At 49.1% G+C, this 22,368-nt stretch overlaps 2 protein-coding genes across 3 annotated transcripts in view; one reads left to right on the top strand and one right to left on the bottom strand.

Annotated features, from left to right (window-relative positions):
* The window catches only part of LOC116824943 (uncharacterized), a 480,271-nt gene that overhangs the window by 395,572 nt on the left and 62,331 nt on the right, over positions 1-22,368 (bottom strand).
* LOC116824953 (uncharacterized) overlaps positions 10,633-22,368 on the top strand; it is a 56,960-nt gene continuing 45,224 nt past the window's right edge. The window contains exons 1-2 of one of the 2 annotated variants that reach the window (XR_012656954.1): positions 10,633-10,697; positions 13,070-13,248. The gene's annotated coding sequence lies outside the window, so the exon portion shown is untranslated. Of the gene's footprint in view, positions 10,698-13,069; positions 13,249-22,368 lie in introns of those variants that run through there. The other variant, XM_075072016.1, reaches the window with a different exon arrangement.

Below are 22,368 nucleotides of genomic sequence, written 5' to 3'. Positions count from 1 at the left end.
CTATCCAAGGCCAAGCCACCTTCTTTGCAGACACTGCCAAGAACCAGGTCTCCCAGCAGCTCCGCTCGCTGACAGCTGCAGACACCACCAACTATTACTGTGCCAGAAGAATAGATTCACACAGCGACACAGAGCAGAGCACCACATGGCGAAATCTACCACCACCAGAATGTATTTCTTCCCTGCCTGGGTGACCCTGTTGAGGGGCCCCACTATGTCCATGGCCACCTTCTGAAAAGGCTCCTCTATGATGCACAAAGTTCTCACCAGTGCTTTACCCTTGTCCCGGGCCTTCCCTACCCTCTGGCAGGGGTCACAGGACCTGCAATACTGTCGGACAGCATCAAAGACCCCAGGCCAGTAAAAGTTCTGCAGCTGCCTTTGCCTGGTGCACCAAATGCCCTGATGCCCTGAAAGGGGGATATCGTAGGCCAAGTATAACAGTTTGCGGCAGTACCTCTCAGGAACCACCAACTGCCCAGGGCCGGCTCTAGGGACCAGCTGACCAAGGATGTGCTTGGGGCGGCACCTTGGGGCAGGACAGCGCTCGGGTTTTTTTTTTTTGGTTTGTTGGGGCAGCACTGGAGGAGTTTTTCTTTGTTTTGGCGGCGTGGCACTCGTGGGGGTGGGGGCATGGCATAGCACTCGGGGGTCGGGGGCATGGCACAGCGCTGGGGGGGAGGGCAGGGGCTTTAGGTAGCGCGGCGCTCAGAGGGAGGTGGGGGAACGGCGTGGCACTTGGAAGGGCAGGGCCTTGGCGTGGCGTTCTAAGAGGGGTGGGGCTTCAGGTGGCGTGGCGCTCGGGGGCGGGGCTTTGGGCGGCGTGGTGCTCAGGGGCGGGGCTTCAGGTGGCATGGTGCTCGAGGGAGCGGGGGCTAGGGGCAGCGCAGTGCTCAGGGGCATGATGTCTTGGCGTGGCATAGTGCTCTGAGGGGGGCAGGGTTTTGGGCAGCATGGTACTCAGGGGGCGGGGGCTGGCACGGCGCTCGGAGCGGTGGCTGGGCTTTGGGGCACTGCTGTGCTCGGAGGGGGGCTGGGGCATAACACGGGTCTCGAGGGGACGGGGCCTTGGTGCGGTGCTCTGAGGGGGGTGGGGTTTCTGGCAGGGTGCCACTCGGGAGCAGAGTTTCAGTGGCAAGGCTCTCATGGGGGGGGCGGTGTGCGGGGGGGTGGTGCTCTTCTTTTTTGCTTGGGGCGGCAAAAAAGTTAGAGCCAGCCCTGCTAGGGAAGGGTAAAAAGAGCTGGGGAGCTCCAGCCTGGCAACTCCCCAGGCAGAGGCCTTGGTAAAGGCCTAAGTAGGTGCTGTAGCTGGGAAGTGCAGCCTGGGAATAGGCAGAAGCAGCTGGTACAACCTCCTTGCCAATGATGAGTGGCCATTACAGACTGCAGTTTGCTGCAGAGAAAGGGGGCTAGATGATGACTGGCAGTAACCACTGAGGCAAGGTGGGCATGGGGGAAGAGGTTCCCCTGGGAGGGGAGACTCTGAGTGTGGGGGTACTGCTGGGGCAGAACTCTGAGGTAAAGGGTACTGGGGTCTGGGAGGGACATAGGGAGCCTGAGGCAGGCAAGCCACTGGCCAGAAGAGGGCATTCTGAGGCTGGAAAAGAGCAAATTCCCTGATGACTGGTAGGAAGAGCTGCAACAGTGAGTCTTCTCTCTATTACATTGTGCATGTCCACAGTACGCTCCTTCTGTCAGCAGTGCACAGCCTCACTAGCAGTGCTTGCATCAATGCAGAGAGCAGTGCACTGTGGGTAGCCTTTCTACTGTGTAACTCAGTGGTGCAGGGTGTTTTGGGAAGGGTTCACAATGCCACATGGGGGCAAAACATTTGTGCAGGGGTGACTGGGAACATGGCATACCTGCCATCTCTGTGAGATGCATGGATTTCATTTAGCTCTGCACTCTTGTGCCTGATCCTGCACTATTTTCAGAGGTGCCAGAGGAGCCACCCTGTGGAATATGACAATTCCTTTTGCACTAGCCTTTCTGGAAGGCATGGAATGAAACAGTTCCCGGTTGCTTTTGGCAGTCTTGGAGCAGCTGAACACAATGGAGCGCCAGTTCTGGGCACAAGAAATAAGTACTGAGTGGTGGGATTGCAGGTATGAGATGACCCCCAGTGGCTGCAGAACTTTCAGATGCATAAGGCCACTTTCCTGGAATTATGTGCGGAGCTCACCCCAGCCCTCCAGTGCAGCAACACCAAAATCACAGGTGCCCTGATGGTGGAGAAGTGAGTGGCAATCATTGAGTGGAGTTTGTCATGCTAGACTGTAGCCATTGCTGTGATCCAAGTACACAGGACCATTAATCATGGGTGTCACATGAGCTGCCCATTGGGTGAGGCTAGCCCCTGACCCCGCCCCTTCTGCCTGAGGCCCCTCTGCCTCTTCTGCTGCCCCTCCCTTCCCTTAACAGGGAGGCCACCAGTCCTGCCACCCCAGCCCTGGGATGCCCCAGGCCACCCCATCTGAGCTCCTGCAGCTCTTTCCCAAGCACAAGGCACTGCAGCCCCAAAAGCCCTAGCCCCCTGAGCACAGGGCAGCAGCCCCATCTCCCCCTGTTTCTCCCCCAGCACAGGGCGGGCAGCCCCAGTGCCTCCAGCCCTCCTGTCCCCAAGTGCTGGAAAGCCCCAGCCACTCCAAGTCCAGGCTACAGGAGCAGGACAGTGAGTCTGGCTGGAGAGCCTTGCCCACATGCTCAGAGTTTAGCTGATCGCCATATTTGGGGTCGGGAAGGAATTTTCCTCCAGGGCAGATTGGCAGAGGCCCTGGAGGTTTTTCGCCTTCCTCTGCAGCTTGGGGCATGGGTCTCTTGCTGGTGGATTCTCTGCAGCTTGAGGTCTTCAAACCACAATTTGAAGACTTCAATATCTCGGACATAGGTTAGGGGTTGTACAGAAGTAGATGGGTAGGGTTCTGTGGCCTGCTTTGTGCAAGAGGTCAGACTAGATGATCATATTGGTCCCTTCTGACCTGTGAGTCTATGAGTCTATGAGGACAGCTGCCCCATCTCCAGCATGCTTCCTGGAAGAGGAGCAGCCTTCCTGGGCTTGGGTCAAGGGGGAAGCAGCAAGCAGGAGGGTCCCTCAGGATGGAGCATGGGAAGGGCCATGTGGGGCTGTCTGGGGAGGCTTAGCCTCCCCTGGCCTACAATACGTGCTGCCCATGCCATTAATCACCATCTGCTAAGAAGGACTGTGACTCGGGGCAATGTGCAGGATATAGTGGATGGTTTTGCTGCAATGGGTTTCCTGAGCTGTAGTGGGGTGATAAATGGTACACGTAGCCTTATCTTGGCACCAAACTACCTTGCCACAGAGTACATCAATGGAAAGGGCTATTTTTCTGTGGTGTTGCATGCAGTGATGGATCACCAGGGCCATTTTACCAACATCTACACAGGATGGTCTGGGAAGGTGCATGATGCACACATCTTTAAGAACACAGGTCTGTCCAGACAGTTGCAAGCAGGGACTTTCCTTTCAGACCATATCACAGTTGGAAGTGTTGAAATGCCAGTCATGACCCAGGAAGACCCATCCTACCCCTTTTCCCCCCAGGGCTCATGAAGCTGTACACTGTCCATCTGGGCGGCAGCAAGGAGTGCTTCAACAACAAGCTCAGCAGGTGCTGAATGACTGTTGAATGTGCCTTTTGCCATTTTAAAGGCTGTTGGTGCTGTCTACTCAGCAGGTTAGACCTCAGTAGAAAAAATAATACCCCTCGTTATAGCTGTTTGATGTGTGCTTCATAATCTCTGTGAAGCAAAGCGGGAGAAGTTTCCTCTGGCATGGAGGGTGATGGTGGGTCGGCTGGCTGATACCAGGGTTATAGCTCAATGGGGAACCATGGGTTCAGGGAGGCTTTTAAAGACTACTTTAATAATGAGCCATAGAAATGTGTGTTGCTTTTTTGTGGTGTGTCTGCCAGTGTGTTTTTTAGGACCCTGGTCTGAACCTTGCTGTGAGTGCTGTGTGTGTGTTTAATAATGTAACCTTGCAAATGCACATATTGCTATTCTCTCAGGATGATATCACCCCCATTACCCAGATGTTTTGAACTAATAAAGATGAATTGCATTTCCATTGGGTTGTCAAGCGATTAACAGAGGATTAATCACCATTAATTTTTGTAAACAATAATAGAATATCATTTATTTAAATATTTTGGATGTTTTTTACATTTTCAAATATATTGATTTCAATTACAACACAGAATACAAAGTGCACAGTGCTCACATTTTATATATTTATTACAAATACGTGTACTGGAAAAATGATTTTATTTTTCAATTCACCTCATACAACTATTGTAGTGCAATCTCTATCGTGAAAGTGCAACTTACAAATATAGTTTGTTTGATTTTTTTTGTTACATAACTGCATTCAAACAAAACAATATAAAACTTCAGAGCCTACAAGTCCACTCCGTCCTACTTCTTGCTCAGCCAGTCACTAAGAGAAACCAGTTTGTTTACATTTGCAGGAGATAATGCTGCCCGCTTCTTATTTACAATGTCACCTAAAAGTCAGAACAGGCTTTCGCATGGTGCTGTTGTAGCTGGCGTTGCAAGATATTTACGTGCCAGATGCCCTAAAGATTCATATATCCCTTCATGCTTCAACCACCATTCCAGAGGACATCCGTCCATGCTGATGACGGGTTCTGCTCAATAATAATTCAAAGCAGTGTGGACCGATGCATGTGCATTTTCAGATGTCACCAGCAGAAGATGGATTTTCTTTTTTGGTGGTTCAGGTTCTGTAGTTTCCGCATGGGGGTGTTGCTCTTTATGACTTCTGAAAGCATGCTCCTCACCTCCTCCTGCTTAGATTTTTGGAAAGCACTTCAGATTGTTAAACCTTGGGTCGAGGGCTGTATCTATTCTTAGAAATCTCACATGGTTACCTTCTTTGCATTTTATCAAATATGCCATGAAATTGTTCTTAAAAGAACAACATGCACTGGGGTCATCATCCAAGACTGCTATACCGTGAAATATATGGCAGAATCAGAGTAAAACAGAAAGGGAAACATACAATTCTCCCCCAAGAGGTTCAGTCACAAATTTAATTAATGTGTATTTTTTAATAAGCATCCACCAGCATGCCCTCTGGAATGGTGGCTGAGGAATGAATGGGCATATGAATCTTTAGCGCATCTGGCATGTAAATATCTTGCAACACCAGCTACAACAGCACCGTGTGAAAGCCTGTTCTCACTCTCAGGTGAAATTGTAAATAAGAAGCAGCCAGCATTATCTCCTTCAAAGGTAAACAAACTTGTTTCTTTTAGAGATTGGCTGAAAAAGAAGTAGGATTGAGTGGACTTGTAGGCTCTGAAGTTTTACATTGTTTTGGTTTTGAGCGCAGGTACATAACAAAAAAAAATTCTACATTTGGAAATTACACGTCCATGAAAAAGAGATTGCACTACAGTAGTTGTACGAGGTGAACTGAAAAATACTATTTATCATTTTTCCAGTGCAAATATTTGTAATAAAAAATATTATAAAGTGAGCATTGTTCACTTTGTATTCTGTGCTGTAATTGAAATCAATATATTTGAAAATGTAGGAAAAATCCAAAATATGTAATAAATTTCAATTAGTATTTTACTGTTTAACCGTGCATTAAAACGGCAATTAACTGCACTTTTTTATCACGATTACTTTTTTTAGTTAATTGCATGAGTTAACTACGCTTAATCACAAGCCCTAGTTTCCATAAACAGACTTTTATTGAAAACACAGGCTGTATTTACAACTGACATGAACTTTGCCAATACAGGGGACTGAATTTGGGAAAGGGAAACCACAGGCATTTGCCTTTGAAAAACACATACACTGATCTGTGACAGACAAGGTAAGCGTATTGTGTGTGTAGCTGTGCTGCTCTGTACTCTGCCCAGGGAGGAGTGGTAGGGATAAGGCACTGGCACCGATGACACATGGAATGGGGTGGGGGGGAAGGGGGGTTCTGGAATTGAGTTGTTGAGGGGCTGCAGAGCAAGGTGAGCTCAAATGTATTGCACCTGAAGGTTAACCAGACTCCTCCTCATGTCTGTTTGCTCCTTCAGAAGTGCTATCATCTCCTGTTGCACGTCACTCTCCTTTTGAACTCCTTTCTCAATGTCCCTGTCCATTTTGTGTGAGAGCGTGATCCTTCACATCCTCTGCTCAGTGTCCACTGCTCCAGAGGCTTGCATGATCCCTGAAAACATGTCATCCTGCATTCTTTTCCTTCCCCTCCTTATCGGGGACAGTTTCTCCACTGGTGTGGAGGGAGAGGGGAAGGCCACATTTTCAGCTGCGAAAGACAATGCATAGAGGTGCTATTGTGAGTGCAGCGTCAAGGTATATGGAAAAATTGCTATATTGAAATCACTCTCATTAGTCCACGCAAGTTTCAAGCAGCACATTTTCACTTTGGCCAGGTATTCACAGGCCGCGGTTGCAGTCCTAGCCATGGTGAGTACGGCCCAGAGGGAGAGGAGTGAGCTGGCACAAGATACAGTGGGGTGGAGGTGTCCTGGGCACTAGAGCAGGGATCAGCAACGCCAGGGGGCTGGGCCAGTTTGTTTACCTGCTGCGTCCGCAGGTTTGGCCAATTGCGGCTCTCACTGGCCGTGGTTTGCCACTCTAGGCAATGGGGCCTGCGCGAAGCAGCAGCCAGCACATCCCTTTTGAATTAAAAAATCCCATTCTAAACAGGAAGTGCTGTCCTAGAAACACTGTGGGTATGGCTACACTGGCAGTTTTGCAGCGCTGGTAGTTACAGCTGTGCTCGTACAGCTGTGTACAGCCAGCGCTGCAGTGTGTCCACACTGACAGCAACCAGCGCTGCAGTGTGTCCACACTTGCACCAGTTGCAGCGCTGTTGTGAGTGGTGCATTGTGGGCAGCTATCCCACAGAGCACCTCGTCCCATTTTGTCGCATGTGGGTTGTGGACGGGACGGTAAGTTGCGGGTATTCGTTCTGTTAAACCACGTGTGATCGCTTCCCTTTTTTCAGCATTTGGTGCCATGTGAGTCTGTCGCGTGAATTTAGAGAGAAATGGAGCGAGCGCATGAGGCATGGCTGATGAATGTTGCACACATCACGTTGCAGTGGAGCTATTCCTTAATGCTCACAAGTGAAGTGAGAGCGTAGAAGAAAGATCCCTGATCTACCTGCACAAAAATTGCTTGGAGTACGACGTCTGCACAACATAGTCTCGCCTTTGGCGGGAAACAGCACTGGTGTGGGACTACAATCTCCTGCATATCTGGGATCGAGCAATGGCTGCATAACTTTAGGATGAGAAACTCACTGTTCATGGTACTGTTGTGGCTCGCCCCAACCTGCAGCGCAAGACACGAGACTAGAGCGCCTGTACCGAGAGAAGCGGTGGCTATGCAGTCGAAGCTGCACTCCAGAAGTACCGATTTGTCGAAACTAGTTTGAGTGGGAAATCGACCTGGATAATAGTTGATGCAAGTTATGCAGGCATTATCCATCCTTGCCTAAGAAACCGTGACCTGGGATGTACGGCAGGAATGTGGAGCTTTGCAAATGGTTTCTCCTAACGTGAGGGAAACTAGATGAGAGCATTATCCTAATTCTGGCATCACCCACTGGCATCGAGTACATATCAGAAGGGTATTCTCTATGTTCCCACGAGTGTGATCACCGCTGAGGCGTTTCTGACATTTTACACGGATGGCCTGAAGGATGCATGATCACGCATCTTTTCGGACAGTGGCTGTTAGGAAGCTGCAAGCAAGGGATTTTCTCTCCAGACAGGAAAATACAGTGGGGGACGTCGAAATGCCCATTGATGATCTTAACGACCTCTTCCGTGAATCTTCGGCTCATGAAACCAGTATACAGGGAGTTGACATGGGGAGCAAGCGGTTTCACAGACAGGCTGACCAGTGAATGACTGTGGAGTGCTTTGGACGTTAAACGGCGAGATGGAGAGTTCTCACGAAGCTAGAGTGGGAAAGCAGCATCCAGATTAACCGGGTCTGTATGCCATAATATTTGTGAAGGGAGGGTGAAACCTTCAGTGATAATGGATCCTCGAGGTCTAACACTGAGGCTGATTTGCACACCAGAGAGCAGGCTACTAAGAGGCCAGTACAGTGCTTCAAGGATTAGGGATCTTAAAGGGCACTTTGAGGCTGAAAGCAACAGTAATGTTGGGTGCCTTCACGCAGTTTAGTGCAGTGCCCACAGCAGTTACTTGCAGTGGTTGCAATTATTTGCAGCACTATTTTTCACATTGTGGTACAGTATGTTAACTTTTTTAATAATAAAATGTTTTAAAGACAATAAATCATTATAAAATACAGTACATAAAAGAAGGGGGGTACGGTGATGAGGCCAGTAAGTCACAGGTTTGAATATGTCTTCCTTGAGGGCTCTGCACTGCTGCTGCACTTGAGGATTAATATGCTGCATGGTGATGGGTTGAGTGCATTAGGGTAAGGTCGTAGTATCAGGCTGTGAGGTGAAGTATTGTGTTGGGGCAGGGGGTGGTAAGACCGATGCTGGAGAAGGGTTTTTGGGGAAACAGTGGGGCCAATGGGTTGAGTTTTGGGATGGGGTGAGGCAGCCATGGTAGTGCTTGCTGCATGTTACATTTGACTGCATGAGGTCTGTGTGGCGTTCCATGAGGTTGCAGCCGATCTGTGGTTTCTTGGCGCTCTCCTTTTTAAGGCTCTGTTCTCCCTCCATCCTTGTAACTTATTATTTTCTGTGGAATACACATTCATTACTGCTTTCAGCATGTCTTCTTCGTTTTCTTGGTTTTTTCTTAAGTTTCAGTCTTTCAGAAGTCTGCTGGTGGAGCAGTACTCAAGGTCACTTTAAAAAACACAGAGATAAACTGTTAATACAGAGGCAGCATTGTTTTAAGAGATTGTGCATCATTACACACACTGTGACCATAGCACAGACTGGACGCGGCTGCTGATACAATTGACATGGTGAGTTTCGACACACGCTGCTCACAGGGGGGGAAGGGGAAGGGGAAGGGGGCTGCTTGTCTCTGCAATCATGGGGTTTCTGGACTTGGGGAAAGCAGAGAGCAGCTACAGGAAATAACACTGACCCTCACACACATCTGCCACAGCAGGTCTCAGAGCCATCTTGCACACGCGCTCCACTGGGAAGGGGAGAGAGGAGAAGGGGAAGGGGGGGGCTGCTTGTCTCTGCAATCCATGGGTTTCTGTGCATTGGGCGAAGCAGAGGCACTACAGGAATAGGTGAACCCTCACCCACATTCTGCCACAGCAGTACTCCTCAGAAGCATCTTGCACACGCGGTCCCTGGAAGGGAAGGGGGGCTGCTTGTCTCTGCAATCCATGGGTTTCTGTGCTGGGGAAGCAAGAGCAGCTACAGGGAAATCAATGGGCTATTCACATCTAGGTATGCTTGCAGGCAGCCATAGCCCCTGCTCCAAACATTTCCATCCTTATAATAAAAGCTTCTTACTGGGAACAGCTCTCTGCTGGTTCCTCACTTACCAAGCCCGGGGCTGCAACTGGCTTCTCATCCAAACACTGATGAGATCTGCAGCTCGGCATGTCCCATGCTGGGGTCTCATGGGGCATGGAGCATGGTCACTAGTTGATTGATATTGCACTCCACACTGGCTAAGCAAACAGGAAGTGGATTTTTAAATTCCCGGGGCATTTTAAAGGGGTGGTCACCTGAGCAGGCAGTGGATGTGCTAAGGTGATGACAGAGAGGCATAAATGGAATGCTGGGATAAGTCCTAATACCCTGGAGGCCAATAAAAGCGCTGGTGAGTGTCCACACCTGATGACCAGCGCTGCATCAGCCGCGCTGGTCTCGCTACACCCGTAGCGGACCCAGGTGTACAGCCAGTGCTGCAAACAGGGAGTTGCAGCGCTGGCTGAGCTTTTAAGTGTGGACACCTGCTAAGTTGCGGTGCTGTAACCCCCTCACCAGCGCTGCAACTAGCAAGTGTAGCCAAGGCCTGTGTGAGAGGTGAGTGCTGAAGCAGCTAGAAACTATTAATATTTTCAATGAGTATTTGCTATTATAAATATATATTCAGTGGCACTGGGGCCGCCATCTGCACAATGTTGGTGAAGTGCGAAGAGTAATAAAAAAAATTAACAAAATAATTTAAAGCCACAAAACTATAGTTACAGTGGATTACAAGACAAATGCAGTTCAGTTATTTTTGCAAACATTGCAGATGGCTCAGCCCATGTGAGGTAACCTTTACTGCCTCTGCCCCTCCAGTCATGGGATTTCCCCTCTCCCACTGTTTGGCAGAGCCTCTACCCCATTCTCAACCCTGTCCCTGATTTTACTCTCTGCCTCCCCCCGCCTCCCCAGCGGTTTGACCCTCCTGTGCAGTCAGATCAGCCACTGCACAGACTCCGCCCTCCTTCTCCTATTCGCCCGCCTCCTGCCCTGCACACTTTTAACCTGCTGTGAACGCAAATGCAGGGAGTAGAAGTCCCGCCCCAAGGGCGGGCTGGCAGGCAGTGGCTTCAAATAGATGTTATTGAGCAGGTCTACTTCCCTTAATGCGCATGCTCAGAAAGAGACGGGTTGTAAAATTATACCGGGGGCAAAGCTGCGCTAGTCCCCCTCTGTACGCAGCTGGGGGGACTTTCGGCAGGGCAGCCCCGGGCTCTGCCGACACCAGCCCCTGAGCCGGAGCCTGCAGGTGAGGGGAGAGACCCGGGGGAAGGGCCGGGGCCGGGGCCGGGCAGGAAAGTGACTGCACCACCGGCCCCCCTCGTCCGAGCTCTGCTCCGGGGGGGTGGAATCTGCGAGTCCCAAAGCTGCTGCCCTCCCTGACCCCCACCCCGGCTCTGCCCCCCTGAGCGCCTGCAGGGACCGAGCCAGCTCCGGGGAGCGAACGCCCCGGGCCGGGCCAGGGTCTCCCAGCCCCAGGGGAGGGGGCAGGAGAGAGACAGGGGCAGCAGGAGCGATCAGTGGGGAGGGAGGTCCCGGCTCCCAGCCCTGCCCAGCCCCATTCCCTGCAGCACCCCTGGGACACAGTGACTTTCCTGGGGAGAAGGGGAGGAGCAGGGAGAGGAAAAGCCAGTTCCTGCCTCTGCCTGGTGCCCGCGCTGCTGGAGGGATGCGCTGCCCTGCCCTGCCCTGCCCTGGGGACAGTGTCAGGGGGATCCCCCAGAGCGGCTCCTTTGGTTCTGCTGTTTCCGTGTAGCTGGAGTGCACATTGACACTGACAGTGTTGGTTGCACAATTTCATTCTGAAAGGACCTTTTCGGTTGCTTATAAAATGCTCAAAGTTACTAGATGGACTTCGTATCCGATCCATTTTGGAAATTTTATTTTCATCTTTAGGGCTGAATTTATTTTATGAACTTTCAGAAGAACTACTTAGCCCGTTTTTGTTGGATGGGGTGGGAGGAAATAAAAACGTTTGTTTTTGAAAGCGGTATCATTTTTCGAAGAGCTTTAAAATCTTAAACAGTTTTTCTAGAAGTTTTACAGTTGTTGGAAAGAATTCCTAAGGTCAGACACTGTCATCTCTAGTCTGGTAAAAATCTGTTATGAGGTCGGTATTTTAGGAGGGTTGAATAACTCTCCATTGTGCATACTCCTGCATATTTTCATTCAATACAATTTGTTTTACTTACTTGGGATCCACTTCTACCAGCATTTACACACCTGCTTGCCTTTGAACATGTGAGTGGTCTTACCGACTTCATTTATTTCTGTTACTGAGAGGATTTAACAGTGTCTCAGTAGACTTAATCCTTATGGGAAGGGCTGTCAGGCTCTGCCCTGCAATAGAATCATAGGACTGGAAGGGACCTCCAGAAGTCATCTAGTCCAGTCCCCTACACTCATGGCAGGACTAAGTATTGTCTAGACCACCCCTGGCAGGTGTTTGTCTAACCTGCTTTTAAAAATCTCCAGTGATGGAGATTCCACAATAAAGAGACCAAGGCCAAGATCTTTAAATAGAGTAGTCTAAAATCAAGGTTTTTTTTAATATTCAGGCACCTGATTCCAAAATTGCTGGACACTCAGAATTAAACTCCAACGTTACATGCTCACGGTCTTAAAAGTCAAGCAACTTACTGAGATGAATGAATATGGATTTAAGAGCTTAACTTTTGGTTGCTCTTTTTTAGTATCTTGCCGCCAGTATTTGGCCTGGCAGAATCTAGAACAGGGGTGGGCAAACTTTTTGGCCTGAGGGATGCATCAGGTTTCATAAATTGTATGGCGGGCTGGTTAGGGGAGGGGGTCGTGGCCTGGCCCCCACCTCCTGTCTGACCCCCATCCCTCCAGGACTCCTGCCCCACCCAACCTCCCCATTCACGGACGGCCTCTCTGGGACCCTTGCCCCATCCACACCCCCCAGCTCCCTGTCCCCTAACTGCCCCCAGACCCCTACCACCTCATCCAATCCCTCTTCTCATTCCTGACAACCCCCCCGGGACCCATGCCTGATCCAACCACCCCTTCTCTCTGTCCCCTGACTGCCCCTGGAGCCCCTGCCCCCTCATCCAACACCCCCTCCTTCCTGACTGCTCCCCAGGACCCCTGCCCCCATTCAACCCTGTTTCCCCTCCTGACCACCACCCCCGCCCCCTGACCACCACCTCAAACTCCCCTGCCCTCTATCCCACCCCACCCCCCGCCCCACTGGTGGCTGGCAGTGCTACAGCCATGTTGCCTGGCTGGAGCCAGGCTACGCTGCCACCACCTCTGCCACCACGCAGCACAGAATGCCAGGTCAGGCTGGACTCTGTGACTGCGCTGCTCCAGGAGCTCACAGCCCCATTGCCCAGAGCATTGCGTAGGCAGCGGAGTGAGCGAGCTGAGGCTGTGGGGGAGGGAGGACAGCAGGAGAGGGGCCAGGGGCTAGCCTCCAGGGCCAGGAGCTTGGGGGCCAGGCAGAACGGTCCCGTGGGCTGTAGTTTGCCCACCCCGGTCTAGAAGTTGTCTTTAGAGAAAGAACCTATTGAGAATCAGAGTGTGCAATAGATTAAAGCCCCTTCTGAAACTTCGCTAGTCACCCTTCTCTCGTGGATAAATGTAGATGTTATTTTGCAGCCTAATTCTAGATTGTCCCATCATTCTGGGGATGGAGAAGGGAAATGTCTGAAGTGGAGCTGGTGACCTTTGAAGAGGTGGCTGTGTATTTCACTGAGAGAGTGAGCAAACTTCACCGGACTCCAGCCAGAGAGCCCCTACAGGATCATTATGCAGGAGAATTATGAGATTTTAACCTCTTTGGATAAGGATTCCTGTCCCCTCGGGCATTACAAGCTGGGAGGTCTCTGAAGCATCTGGGTCAGCTTCTGTGCAGGGTTCTTCACTCATCCCTCATATGTCAAGGGGATCAGCCCCTATAGTCATCCGATCCTGTCTGTGTGCAAGACACTGGCCTCAAGGGACAGTCAGTTCAGGGGCATCATGATTGTGCTACTTTTCCTGGTGACAAAGGCTTTGACATAAGACAAACTCATCATCTTCCCCACCACCACTTCCCCAAGCAGGTCCTCTGGAGCATCTGACCCCTCTTTTGTCTCATAGATGGACAAATGGCTCATGACTCAGCTCTGCTTAAGTCCCCAGTGGCCAGATTGTCAAATGTTCTTCACCTTCATCTTATCTGTGATCTGCCTCAGCCAGCTGTATTAGTGGAAGGCCCCAGATGTTTGATTCTCTTCCACCACCCAAGAAGGGCATTGATCAAAGTCACAGGGCTGGGACTGGTTGCCATTAGCTCCTCCAGGACTATCCCTTCTACCCGTATGCTCAGGGTGACCATATGTCCCATTTTGGCCAGGACAGTCCCTTTTTTAAGCCCTGTTCCATCCATCACAACTTTTTTGGCAGAAGATGGCATTTGCCCAGTTTGCTCTTGCCAATTTGATCAGTTGATAAGAGAAAATTGGACAAATGCCCACTTTTGTCATAAAGGTGAGGTGCAGAGGAACGTGCGGACTGGCAGTGCTTGGACAGGCAGCGATGCCAGCCCCAGCCTCATGCAGGGGGCAGACAGGACTTAGGCGAGCAACAACACCAACCCCACACGAGGGGTGTGAGTGGGCAGGGTTCGGGCGAGTGGTTCAGGCCAGCCCCATGCAGGGGGGTGGGTGGGATGGCTTGGGCCAGCATCACATAGTGTCCTATTTTTCCTTTGAGAAATATGGTGACCCTATGCTGAACTCTTGGAAGGAGGGTGTTGTTCCTGGTATCCTTTCCTGGCTGTGGTTTATCTCTGTGAAATAGTTCCTCACAGTGAAAGGGGCTGAGTTCTGGGGGAGAGTTTATGAAGTAGTTTATGGGCTGGAGGAATTCTGTGGGATGTACTAATACAGTAGGAAAACAAGTGAGAAAAGCTGGTCTTGTGATTCAGGCACTGCACTGGGTCGTGTGGGAGACCTGTGCTCAAACTTCTACTTCTATCTAGAACTCCCAGTCTGAACTCATGTAAGTCACTGTAGGCTTATGTTCTCAAAGGGTCCCAAATGAGTGAGGTGCCCATCTTGCAGTGACTTGGGTGTCTGGATTTCTTCAAAAGTTCCTGTTTTAAGTCATTTAGGCCTTAGTTCTCTCTGTCAAGTGGAGAGAACAATCCACCCTTTGCTGTCTTGTCTGCTTAGTTTCAAAGCTCTTTTGGGTAGGGTCTCTCTCTCACTAGGAGTATCTGGTGCCTTGTAGAAGAGAAAAGATGATCCAGTGGATAGGGCTTTCAACTGAAACTTGGGAGATGTGAGTTCAATTTCCTGCTATAGAATCACAGAAATGTAAAGCTGGAAGGATCTTGCAAGGTCATCAAGTCCAGCCCCCTGCACTGACGCAGGACCAAGTAAACTTAGACTGTCCCTGACAGATGTTTGTCCAACCTGTTCTTAAAAACCTCCAATGATGAGGATTCCACAACCTCCCTTGGAAGCCTGTTCCAGATCTTAATTACCCTGATAGTTAGTTAGTTTTCCTAATATCTAATACAAAATGTCCCTTGCTGCATATTAAGATGGATTGCTTTTCATCCTGCCTTCAGGAGAACAATTGGTGGTCATCCTCTTTATAGATTTAGTTGGGGTTGGTCCTGCTTTGAGCAGGGGTTTGGACTAGATGACCTCCTGAGGTCCCTTCCAACCCTGATATTCTATGGTTCTGTAAACAGCCCTTAACAGTCTTCTAATATGATGTCAAGTTTCCCATTAGGTATCTTTTCTCAAGATTAAACATGACTTTTTTTTAAATCTTTCCTCACGGTCAGATTTTCTAAACCATTTATGATATTTTTCCCTTTCCTCCACATCTTTCCTGAAGTGAGATGCCCAGAATTGGACACATTACTCCAGCTGAGGCCTCACCAGTGTTGAGAAGAGTGGGACAATTATCTCCCGTTTCTGATATGACACTCCAATTAATGCATCCCGGAATGATAATTAGCACTTTTGGGGGCACAACTGCATCACATTGTTGATTCATGGTATGCAAAAGACTTCCTCTGTGATGTTGTGGAAGTCACTTAGTCACATTTTTAAAAGGTGTTCAGGAGCTTAAAGATGTGGATAAGTGCTTAGGTGCCTAACTTCCCTTGGAGGCCCAAGATGTGAGGTGTGTGAACTCAGAAAGGGGACAAAAATGGAGCTGACCCTGTAGTTGTGACAATGACATTCCTGAGTTTCCAAGGATGGAATATGATGGTGGCTGCTGATCCTTTTTCATGGGTTAGCAGGATTGTGTGTCTGTTTGAACTGAGAAGGGAGAAGCATGGTTACTCTATCTTTATGGGTCTTTGTTGCACAGAGTAACACGAGAGGATGAGTTGAGCGATCCTTGCAAAATGGAGAGTTCTCATTTCTGCCTGAAGTAGACCCCCAACAAAGTCAGCCTTGTTTATCACCACTGGGGACAACTTCTTGTTTTAGAATGTGGGGGAAGTAACCAGGGGTCAGCCATTTGAGATAGGATTTAACAGGGAGGAACTTGGCTGTGAATCTGATCATGAAATGATAAATTTCATGACTCTAAGAAAGGGAAGGAGTGAGCAGCAGAGTAAGGACAATGGATTTAAAAATAAAGCAGACTTTAACAAACTCAGAGAACTGGGAAGTAGAGTCCCATGGAAAGAAAATCAAAGGGATAAAAGGAATTCAGGAGAGCTGGCAGTTTCTCAAGGAGACAGCATTAAAGGCACAACAAACTATCTCAACATGAAAGATAGGAAGAAAAGTAGGAGTCCAGTATGGCTGTATCAGGAGTTCTTTAATGATTGAAAAAATTCAAAAGAGAATTCTACAAAAAGTGGAAACATGGATAAATTGCCAACAGTGAATGCAAAAGACTAGCACAGGCATGGAGGAACAAACTCAGAAAGGCTAAGGCACAACATGAGTTACATCTAGCAGGAGACATAAAAGGCAATAAGAAGAGTTTTGTATACATACATTAAGAACAAAATTAAAACAAAGGGAAGTGTAGGTCCACTACTGAGTGGGGAAGGAGAGCTAATAATTATGGACACTAAGGAATGTCTACACTACAAGATTAGGTTGAATTTATAGAAGTCTATTTTTAGGAAGCGATTTTATACTGTCGATTGTGTCCCCACTAAGCACATTAAGTTGGCGGAATGCATCCACAGTACCGTGGCTAGCATCGACTTTTGGAGCGTTGCACTCTGGGTAGCTATCCCACAGTTCCTGCAGTCTCTGCTGCCTATTGGAATTCTGGGTTGAGCTCCCAATGCCTGATGGAGCAAAAATATTGTCGCAGGTGGTTTGGGGTACATGTCGTCAGTCACCCCTCCCTCCGTGAAAGCAACGGCAGACAATCGTTTTGTGCCTTTTTTCCATGCAGACGTCATACTGCTGTCAGCAGACGGTGCAGTAGGACTGCTAACCGTCGTTATCCACTGCTTCCGCAGCAACTCTTCTCTCCTGGTGCCATGAATCCACCTCGCAGGCCCTCTCGTCTTTCTGTATAAATATCTATTCTTGTGGCATCTGTCGTCATCCACTGCTTCTGCTGCAACTCTGCTCTCCTACAGAAGCCATACCACGGCAAGCATGGAGCTCGCTCAGCTCACCGCTGCTGTTGTAAGCATTGTAAACACCTCATGCATTATCCTGCAGTATGTGCAGAACCTGCAAAAGCAGGCAAGAAGGCGACGACAGCGCGATCATGATAGTGATGAGGACATGTACACAGACTTATCTCAAAGCATGGGCCATGACAGTTTGGGCAATGGGTAATGGGGCAGGTTCATGCCATGGAACACCGATTCTGGGCCCAGGAAACAAGCACAGACTGGTGGGACTGCATAGTGTTGCAGGTCTGGGATGATTCCCAGTGACTGAGAAACTTTTGCATGCGTAAGGGAACTTTCATGGAACTTCATAGAATATCAGGGTTCAAAGGGACCTCAGGAAGTCATCTAGTGCAACCTCCTGCTCAAAGCAGGATCAATCCTCAACTAAATCATACCAGCCAGGGCTTTGCCAAGCCTGACCTTAAAGGAAGGAGATTCTACCACCTCCCTCAGTAACCCATTCCAGTGCTTCACCACCCTCCTAGTGAAAGAGTTTTTCCTAATATCCAACCTAAACCTCCCCCACTGCAACTTGAGACCATTGCTCACTGTTCTATCATCTGCCGCAACTTAGAACAGCCTAGCTCCCTCTTTGGAACCCCCTCCTACAGGTAATTGAAGGCTGCTATCAAATACCCCTTCACTCGTCTCTCCTGCAGACTAAACAAGCCCAATTCCCTCAGCCTCTTCTCAAAAGTCATGTGTCCCAGCCCCCTAATCATTTTTGTTGCCCTCTGCTGGACTATCTCCAATTTGTCCACCACTTTGTGTAGTGGAGGCCCCAAAGCCGGATGTAATACTCCAGATGTGGCCTCACCAGTGCTGAATAGAGCGTGATAATCACTTCCTGTGATCTGCTGGCAATACTCCTACTAATACAGCCCAATATGCTGGTAGCCGCCTTGGCAACAAGGGCACACTGCTGACTCATATTCAGCTTCTTATCTACTGTAATCCCCCAGATCCTCTTCTGCAGAACTGCTGTTTAGCCAGTCAGTCCCCAGCCTATAGTAGTAAATGGGATTCTTCCATCGTAAGTGAAGGACTCCGCACTTTTCCTTGTTGAACCTCATCCGTTTTCTTTTGGCCCAATCCTTCAATTTGTCTAGGTCACTCAGGACCCTATTCCCTCCCCTCCAGTGTATCTACTTCTCTTCCCCCCACCCCTGCTTAGTATCATCTGCAAACTTGCTGAGGGTGCAATCCATCCCATAATCCAGATTGTTGAACAAAACCAGCCCCAAGACTGATCCCTGGGGCACTCTGCTTGATACTGGCTGCCAACTAGACATTGAGCCCGATAATCTAGCCAGCTTTCTACTTCACTATCAATTTTCTGGAATTCCTAACTTCTAATTGTGACAACCCAATGTAGAATCCAGATTAATGAGTAGCTGTGTCACTCCTGCCTTCTAACCTGGGTTGCCCTTTACAATGCTCTGCTGCTGTAGCTACATAGTAGTAGTATGCCTTTTACTGGAGTAACAATCTAGGGGAACTATCACTGTGTCCATACAGCAATAAAGCTGGCCGACGTGCCTTCATACCTTACTAGACTCTGTGGTCATTGGGGGTTCTCTTCAGGTCTGCTGTGTCAGCTATCTGCAGAGCTGGGGCAGCACACAAGAGGGAACACACGCACGCAGCTGAGTGATACCAACGTTGAACAGAGCAGAGCACCACACCGGTAGCATCTGACAACACCTGCAACTCCATCAGATGCCTGAGCATGTTAGTTTGCTCCCACATTAGCCTCAGCATTGCATCCTGCCTCCTCTCGTTGCGTTCTTCCCTCCTCTCATCGTGTTCATTTAATGCTTTCCTGGGCTTTTACATTGTTTGCCTCCACCCATTCTGCTGAGCTCTTTCAGTGCGGGAGGACTGCCTGAGCTCAGAGAACATCTTGTCGCGAATGCGTTTTTTATTTATCTTCTAATCTGCGCTAGCCTCTGGGACAGTGATGATAGGGGGAGCTTAGAAACATTTACAGCTGCAGGGGGAGAAAAGGGAGAGTAGTATTTAAAAAGATACATTTTAGAGAACAAAGGGAAGATTATTTCACACTGAGCCAAGCGATTCACATTACATAGCACGTGCTTTTGGAACAAGATCGCATCACACACGCTCGGCTGGGTAATAGAATTCGGCTTGCTGGCAGCCATGTTAAGGCAAAGGGTTCGGCTTTTTCAACCTTCATAATGTGGGAATGGTTTCAAACAGCAGTGCCCTTCTTTCCCATACCAAGCAAAGCCTGTTGCATTGGCCATTTAAAAGGAGAGGCTGTGGTTTTAGGGTGAATGTGCAGCACAATCCAACACCCCCCTCCAATTCTCTGGGATGATCACTTCAGCCCCAGCAACCCCCCACTCCGCCCCCGTGGCTAGTATCAGGGAAGATCCCTGTCAGCCAAAGGTGAACAGCTCAGCGTGAACGGGCCTCTCCCCACTGCGTGGCGCACAGTGGGGATGATTTCTTTTCAGCCAAAGGCAAACAGCCCAGCAGGATCGGGCACCTCTGAATGTCCCCTTAAACAAATTTCCTGTATTTCAACCAGGTGACAATGAATGATATCGTTGTCCTGAGGCTAACACAGAGGGATAAAGACCGGATGTTGCTTGAATGCCACCAAAGCCCAGGCCCATTCACTGCAATGTTTTGTTCTGCAATGATTCCAGACTACTTGCTACTGGCTTGGTGTGGTAAAGTGTCCTATGCTGCCCAGAAACCTTCTGCAAAGGCTTTTAGAGTACCTCCAGGAGAGCTTCATGGAGATGTCCCTGGAGGATTTTTGCTCCATCCCCAGACACGTTAACAGACTTTTCCAGTAGCTATACTGGCCGCAAATGCATCCCAAGTCTTCAGGGCAAACTAATCTTAAACACACTTGCTTTTAAACCTGTATTATATTTACAAAGGTATACTCACCAGAGGTGCCTTCTCTGGCTTCATGGACCGGGATCCCACCTTGGGAAGGTTGGGAAAGTATTGGCTCCAGGGTGATGAACAGTTCTTGGCTGCCAGGGAGCAGGGATTCTCTGCTTGCCTGCTGTGCGCTATCCTCAACCTCCTCCTCTTCCTCATCCACAAAATCCTCATCCCTGTTGCATGAGACTCCTTCCTTGCAGGTGTCCACAGACAGTGGTGGGGTAGTGGTAGGGGGCCCCCCTAGAATTGCATGCAGCTCATCATAGATGCGGCAAGTATGGGGCTCTGACCCGGAGCAACTGTTTGCATCCTTTGTTTTTTGGTAGGCTTGCCTCAGCTCCTTAACTTTCATGCAACACTGCTATGTGTCCCTGTTGTAGCCGTTGTTCTTCATGTCCTTGTAGATTTTGGCAAATATATTGGCATTTCGTCTTTTGGAACGGAGTTCTGCCTGCATGGATTCTTCTCCCCATACAGCGATCAGATCCAATACCTCCCGTTCAGTCCATGCTGGAGCTCTTTTGCTATTCTGGGACTCCATGGTCACCTGTGCTGATGAGCTCTGCTTGATCACCTGTGCTGATCAGCTCGCCACGCAAGCTAAACAGGAAATGAAATTCAAATGTTCCCGGGGTGTTTCCTGTCTACTGTCCAGTGCGTCTGAGTGGAGTGCTGTCCAGAGCGCAGGGCCAGCGCTTCCATTGAGGTGAACTAGGCAATCGCCTAGGGCGCCAGGATTTTCGGGGGGCAGCATTTTGCCGGGGTGGGGGAGGTGGCAGGTGGCTCCGGTGGACTTGCTGCAGTCGTGCCTGCGGATGGTCCGCTGGTCCTGCATGGCTCCGGTGGACCTCCCGCAGGCATGGCTGCAGCAGCTCCACCGGAGCTGCGGACCAACAGACCCTCCACAGAAATGGCTGTGGCAACTCCACTGGAGCCGCAGGAGCGGCGCACGGCGTGGCAAAATGGCCATGCGCCTAGGGCGTGAAAAACTCTAGCGCCGGTCCTGCCAGAGCGGTCACAATGGAGCACTCTGGGATAGCTCCCAGACACCAGTACTGTCGAATTGCATCTACAGTACCCCACATTCGACCCAGTGAGGTCGATTTTAGTGCTAAACCCCTCGCCAGGGAGGAGTACAGAAATCAATTTTAAGAGCCCTTTAAGTCGACAAAACAGGCTTGGTTGTATGGATGGGTGCAGGGTTAAATCGACCTAACGCTGCTAAATTCGACCTAAACTCATAGTGTAGGCCAGGGCTATGTGGCTAGAGTGTTTAATGCCTATTTTTTTTCAGTCTGCACTAAAAAATAAAGTTAATTGTGACCAGATGCTTAATATAATTAATATTGAAGAGAAGGGAGAAGGAAGACAAGCTAGAATTAGTAAAGATCAGGTTAAAGAATACTCCTCTACCCTGATATAATGCGACCCGACAAAACACGAATTCAGATATAACGCGGTAAAGCAGTGCTCTGGGGAGGTGAGGGGGCTGCGCACTCCGGTGGATCAAAGCAAGTTCAATATAATGCGGTTTCACCTACAACACGGTAAGATTTTTTGGCTCCTGAGGACAGCGTTATATTGAGGTAGAGGTGTATTTAGATAAGTTAGATGTATTCAAGTTGGAAAGGCCTTATGAAATTCACCCTATGGTAGATAAGAAAATAGCTGAAGCAATCTCAGAAACAGTAGTGATCTTTGAGAATTGATGGAGGAAGGGTGATGTCCCAGACAACAGGAAAAAGGCAAATGTATCTTTAAAACAGTAATAAAGAGCACCCAGACTAACTTTGATACCTGGAAAGATAGTGGAACAAATTATTAAACAGTCGTGGTAATAATTGAGAGGATAACAGAATGATAAATAATGGTCTAACTCCTTATGTGTGTCCAGGCCCAGGTGGACAAATTGGAGAGAGTCCAGAAGAGAGCAATGGAAATTATAAATGGTTTAGAAAACCTGAATTATGAGTAAAGGTTAAAAAAACTGGGTATTTTTAGTCTTAAGCAAAGGAGATTGAGTGAGAGCCTGATAATGGTCTTCAAATATTTTAAGGGTTGTTTTAAAGAGGACAATGATCAGTTGTTCTTCATGTCCACTTAGAATCATAGAATATCAGGATTGGAAGGGACCTCAGGAGGTCATCTAGTCCAACCCCCTGCTCAGAGCAGGACCAATTCCCAACTAAATCATCCTAGCCAGGGCTTTGTCAAGCCTGACCTTAAAAACCTCTAAGGGAGGAGATTCCACCACCTCCCTAGGTAACCCATTCCAGTGCTTCACCACTCTGAGTGAAAAAGTTTTTCCTAATATCCAACCTAAACCTCCCCCACTGCAACTTGAGACCATTACTCCTTGTTCTGTCATCTG

This window comes from Chelonoidis abingdonii, chromosome 13, assembly GCF_003597395.2.
Source record: "Chelonoidis abingdonii isolate Lonesome George chromosome 13, CheloAbing_2.0, whole genome shotgun sequence".
Classification (NCBI taxonomy): Eukaryota; Metazoa; Chordata; order Testudines; family Testudinidae; genus Chelonoidis; species Chelonoidis abingdonii.
This window is presented reverse-complemented; position numbering and strand designations above follow the sequence as displayed.